The following is a 6,458-nucleotide window of genomic DNA, read 5'->3' as shown; positions in this document are numbered from 1 at the left end:
TTAGTCTCAGTGCATCTATTACGTTGGTAGCTATGGAAAAAGTGATTTCTGTGTGCGATGGCAGCAGCACATTCTGGGGAGAACCATGGCTGGCTGTTAGGTTTTTGTTGGAATTTTTTAGATGGTATGAATCAGTCTATGCCTAAAATTAACCATTTGGTTAGATCTGATACTATAGAGGACACATCCTTTTTAAATATGGAATGCAGAGGTTGATCAGATATGAATGTATGGAAGCTATCCCAGTCAGCCATGGAGTATCGGTATACAGTACAGTGGAGGGGTACGTCTGGGGACTTATTACATTTCATTTTTATCTTAACTGATAAAACGAAGTGGTCGGAGGATCCTAGAGGAGAAAGAACAGAACATGAACATAGCTCAGGGGAAGTTGAGAGAAAAAGGTCTAGAAGACTTGCATACTGACTGGTAGTATCGGGCACACGGTTGGGCTCACGAACAATCTGAGTGAGGTCATAGGCAATGGCAAAATCATGACAGAACCTCCCCTCATCATCTGTCTTAATCACAGATTACAGATTTCACCATTCATATGTGAAAACAGATTGATACAGCACTGACATTTCATCTTGGCCAGCCTTCAGTTCCATATTATACCAAAATATTATACCTTCAGTTCCATATTATACCAAAATATTATACCTTCAGTTCCATATTATACCAAAATATTATACCTTCAGTTCCATATTATACCAAAATACAGCTTCTTGGAGTAAAATTTCACTTCTTGATGCCACAGCTTTAATAGTGTGATAGTGCCTCTCTAAGCTTCCATTGCCACTCTGGTGGTATGCATCTCTAAAATATTGCCTAACTTTTCACTTTGCACATAGCCTTATTACTGCTGCATATACATCCACAGATTCCCCGGTCCAGGTAACTCTTCTTAGCTAATTGTATGCCTCAAAAAGTTCTCTGAAAATCTGGTCTTTAATCTGTTCTTGATACTCTCAGCAATGGTCTTGTCTGTTTCTCCCATTTCCTGGTAGACTGCTAGCACATTTCCTTCCAAATTCATTGGAATCAATGATGCTACGTCTTTGATCTTTTAAAGCTTTGCAACTAGCTTTAGCTTATTAAGCCACGCGACCACATCACCCTCTCAAGTGAATAGCCTCAGGACGTCAACCTTACTCGTTTGCCCATTTTCTCCGTTCACCAAAATAGCTTGCTGTAAAATATTCTGCAATCTCCCAACAATTTATGTTAACTATTCTTCTCCTTTACAATTTTTGATATCAAAATTCAATACGCAGCTGAATCCTCTTCTAAGAATGGCAATTTTTTTCTTTCTTTTTCTTGATTGACGTGAACACCCCATGCTGTACAAAAATCAGGTTTGTACTAATTTTTAATCACAGACTACAATGTATTTTGGACTGTGAGAGGTATATGAAGATTCCTTGAAGTGCACCACAATGGGTCCCCAACTAGAGCAGGCAATCAATTGACTGGATTGAAAAATGGGCGATTTCACCATTTCGATTACAATAAAATATATTTTTCTTGGCCTTCGGGACAAGATCAAAGTGTAGTATCTGTTCTTCAGATGCTGCACTTCCATTTCTTGTTCTCTTTCGGTGGAGGAGAAATCCTTCACGACTGAGACAATTTTTATTTTTGTACCTTTTCTCCACGTTAAAAAACGACCCTGGTGTCTAACTCTGTCCCGTGGGGAGGCATAGTAAATAGGTACAATAAAATATGGGAGTTTAAAACATTTGTTGATCATCATTCAATCCCGAGCAACGTCAATCTCCCTGCTAGTAATCATTAAATGTTATAAACTTTAAGAACTTCTGGAATTGTCTCCCCTTTGGAATTCTAAAATATGAAACAAAAAAATGTCCTCTAAACTTAAATGCACAAGTGCCGAAAATATGATTCCTTATGAGTCCGGCTTTTCATAAACATTTCTGATATTTAATTTGAATACAACCATGTTGTAGCTCACAGGGAAGAAATCCTGTGTTTATATGCCCCACAAAATTGAGATTCTTAGAAAAAAAATTGGGTAGTGGAAATTGTGTTAAGAATGCGGAGGAAGGAAATTTTTTTCAGTTGTGGTAAAAAGACGAGTTCTTGCTGCGAATGTCTTACAAGTAGGAGCCTGAGATTTGAATTCAGTTAAGCACTTCCCATGAAACTTTCTCCTTTGAAGAAAGTTGGTTTAATTCGACTAGGGTTAGTGTCGCTTTGGTACGGTAAGGGAGTATGGAGATGAGGAATCGCTATTTTGTTGAATCTGTCGGTCGGTATCTGCTGGAGCTGGCTTGAATCAAAGAAGAAAAGATAGTCACTATGTTCCAAAAAAAAAGCAACAACTTCGACAAAATAAAATCAACTTCATCAAAGGTTAAAACAGAAACAGAAGTATGTAAGGCAAGTTTGTTCGGCAGGCAGGTATACTGTTTGGTTTTACAGCATATCAACCATTTTTTTCAGGTTATCTAATAGCAAATTCAGTAATTTTGGAAAAAAAGATTTTATACTTCAAGTTCTTTATATCTTCAAATATTTATTCATGCTGTTTGGTTTGGTTGTTTTGTAGAAGAATATTGTTTTTATATATTATTTAATTGGAATTCGTTATTTCCTTCCTCCGCATGCTTAACATGAAACAGAATTTCGACTTCCCAAGTTTCTTTCTAAGAACCTCAATTTTGTGGTGCATATAAACACAGGATTGCTTCAATTTCTCCTAGTTTTTTTTTTTCAGGTGATTCGAGACTGTTCTTAGTGCTCGCATGATCACTGATATTATACTAACTTTCTTTGTGTTCTATATTTTGCCAGTAATACTAGCAAGGTTTCATAAGTTGACAGTAAAGGTACCTGACACCAGTAACTGTGATTGTGGTTTCAAATTTTGCTATATTCCATCTTGCTGAGATAATACATAGACAGCAAAACACACATCCATGGATCGTTATATTTCATGAATAAAAAAAAACTGGTTTGTATTACTGTACACATAGATTCGAAAAAATTGTCAAAAAACAAATATATAACAAATAAATGTTATCAAAGGCAAGATAAATTACTTTTCTACCTAACTGGATATATTTTTTGTTTTTTTATTCAATGTAACATGTTCATTCAGCTCGAAAAACATGCAGTGTTTACCGATGTATTGGAAAATTCAAAATGGCGCCCAACACTCTCTTTAACATGGTAAGTTTGGGAAAAGGTGTTATAAATAATAAACTAGACAAAATACAATTAAAAAACATCGAATATATGTCAACTTATATCACGGTAACATATAATGAGCGAATTTCTAACAGTATTTTGTCTAGTTTATTATTTATTATTCTTTTCCTGAACTTACCGTGTTAAAGAGAGTGTCGGCCGCCATTTTGAATTTTCCAATACATCGGTAAACACTGTATGCTTTTCGAGCTGAATAAACATGTTACATTGAATAAAGACACGAAAATTATATCCAGTTTGATAGAAAAGTAACTTATCTTGCCTTTGATAACATTTATTTGTTATATATTTGTTTTTTTGACAACTTTTTCGAATCTATGTGCACAGTAATACAAACCCCAAAATATATATAGATGCTCCCATACATAGGCATGCAACATACAGTGTAAGAGAGTTAACTCCCTTTAACATTACAGAAACTGATTTGCATTGGATAAGTGAATTCATTCATTTGCCTTTATCGGCAAAAACAATAACAAAAAATTATATTTAGTAGAATCCCGGGATACACATTAAAAATTAGTAACAAAATGCAGTACAGGATATAATACACATGTATATAATCAAATAACATTATAAATAACACCGTAAGGCATGGCAAATACCGTAACCAGGGTCTGGACAAACATTGTATTCCACATTGTAACCTGAAAAAACCGTATCCTTGGGCCACTGTATCCCAGGGTTCTACTGTATATATGAAAATCGCTCCATACAAGATTTGATGCTACTTGATGTATGGAGCTAAAAAAAAAACCCTACTTTCTTGTCGAATCTAGCCAAAGATAAGTGTTATATGGAATAGATTCTGAACTGAAACACAGTAATTTTTCCCCCTGTGTCAGAAAGATTGCTCATTGAATGTGAAATAGGGACAAGAAAATTTTTAGGAATTTTTCTACATTTAGAATGAATGAACAAGTTTTAAGTTTTGCACATAATTTGGAGGTGAATAATCACTTTTGGTTTATTTTACTGTGTGTAAATTATGTTCTGTTTGGGCGTCCGTGGTTCATTTATTTTGGACAATGTTTTCACTTTTGCAATTTTCCTACTAGATCTGGAGATTTTGTTTGGCATCTAGTGAGCAAAATTGTGATCTAGCAGCTAGTGTTTTTTTTTTTTTTTTTTTTTTTAAATTTATCTCTAAAATTTGGAGATTTCATTTGTTGGCAATGGAAATATACAGTATATTTAAACAATTTCAAATTGAAAAGAATTTAAAAATTAATTGTTATTACTTCGTTTGGTCATACGTCAAAAACATCACCACCATGACCTCCCACAACACCAAAGCCAGCCTGATCGCTGCCATCCGCCAAGTATTCACTGAGCTCGTTCGAGCGCTTGTAGAAAAGGCATGCCCCCCAGTTCTGGACCGTATCAAGGCAGTGATTGAGGCTGAAGGCAGCTACATTGAATAGATGTCAGCTCTACTACATAATCAAGGTACCTGAATTGATTTTTTCAATAAAAGTTTTAAAATAAGGCTGTTTTCTTTAGGGCGACAATTTTATTGTTACATCCGATATATATTTTGGGAGACATTGAAGTGTTTACATCCCGGATTTTCTGCCTACTTTTATCTACTAGTTTTTTTACAGCAATGGCAGGACAAATTAATTGTGTAAATTTGTGCAAATATTAATTTATCTGTTTTTATGTATTTTTCATTTATTTATTTTCATTTCACAAATATAAATTTGTCTGCACTTTACGAATTATTTTGAAAATAAATATTAATTTGTTTTCATATATAATTATTTGTTGCCACCTGGATTTAGGGTTATCGGAAGGTTTAAAAAAATGCCACAAGATCATAGGTTAGGAATCCAGTTCTAGTGCGACAATTTTATCGTTTCACCGTGTATAGAGAGAAACACGTAATATCTTTAGGTTCTTGTCTAGAGTTTCCCCGATATTAACAATAAATAAAAAAATTGTATGATGTACGTCCCTGTGGAACGAAAATGACATTTTCAAAATGTCATATTCCAAAAATCACTTAAATTGATCAAATAGTTTTATTTTAAACTAAGAAAATCAAATCCTATGATTAAGCAAGAAGGAACTGTGTCACACATCGCCATCATAGATAAATAAAGGTAGATAACTCAGCAATAATTCAAACTTACAAGATCAGCCTTATCCCATTAACTGCTTATAATCTGAGTAAATGTCGGGTGACGAAACTGGAAGATAACCATAAATATGAATATAAAATAATTGGAAAAGAGTACATTTCAAGTGAAATTCAAATAAAGGCTAAGCTGCTTAAAAAAGACTAAATTCGCGAAATTTGGCTTAAAAATGGCGAGTGGTTCTAAAATGGGTGATGGATTTACTAAAACGTTGCATTAGAAACTGAGCACCCCTACGAATATTTAAATATTGACTAAAAAAGTTGTTTTATAATAATCTGGTAGATTAGTGTCCATTCGATAAAAATCCGCTGAAAAAAAAAAAAAATGATGAAAATAAAAAATATAGACGGGAGTACCGCTCATACTCGTGCAAGTCTTTTTTTTTTATTTTATTTTTTTTAGAAGGAATTTTGAATAACCACTTATTTTTATATTCGCAAAGGTACGAAGTTAAAATCTAGTGTTTTTTTTTTCGACCTAGCGGGTTTTGAAAATCTTTGTTGGCAATTATTGACAAAAAGCTAGTGGTTTTCTGGAGATTTTATTCCCCTGATTTAGCGGATTTTGGCAATCTTAGTTGGCAACACTAATTTGTAACCACCACACGACAAGCAGCAGTTAACCCATGTCGCGTGGCTTACTATTGACGCACGTCGAAAGGTAAGTTCATTTCTTGCGGCCGGAGAGAAACGTTTTACGCGCGAATGTTGTAAAAATTTAATTTTTTTTTCTGTTTATATTTCCCTGAAAACGTTTTGTAAATAAATGATGATAATTGTTTTAATGAAGAATTTTAACAATGTATTTTAATTTCTAATTTTAATTCGAAATGTAATTAAAAAAAAAAAATCCATCTATCCTAAAAATGAAAATGTTTTGACAAAAAATTCGCTTTTCTTTTTTTTCTTTTAAATTATGATCAATTCGTTTATGTATTTTGTTGCTTTTTATAATTATCTCCAATCAACCCATTTTGATTAATTTCTGAAATCTATTTTGTTGAATAAAATACAGCCCATAAAATTAATGTGCGTGCAACATTGCAACAATGCAACATTGTTTTCAGTCCAAAATGCCAAG

The 6,458-nt window shown here is 33.6% G+C and overlaps 1 protein-coding gene across 1 annotated transcript in view; it reads left to right on the top strand.

The window, feature by feature from the left end:
* The first annotated feature begins 5,948 nt into the window (after positions 1–5,948).
* LOC145248313 (serum paraoxonase/arylesterase 2-like) overlaps positions 5,949–6,458 on the top strand; it is a 55,482-nt gene continuing 54,972 nt past the window's right edge. Inside the window, exon 1 of the mRNA XM_080110220.1 lies at positions 5,949–6,038. The gene's annotated coding sequence lies outside the window, so the exon portion shown is untranslated. The remainder of the gene's footprint in view (positions 6,039–6,458) is intronic.

Source organism: Euprymna scolopes, chromosome 26, assembly GCF_053919585.1.
Source record: "Euprymna scolopes isolate OS-2025 chromosome 26, ASM5391958v1, whole genome shotgun sequence".
Classification (NCBI taxonomy): Eukaryota; Metazoa; Mollusca; class Cephalopoda; order Sepiida; family Sepiolidae; genus Euprymna; species Euprymna scolopes.
The sequence above is the reverse complement of the archived record's forward strand: the minus strand, read 5'-3'. Positions and strand labels throughout refer to the sequence as shown.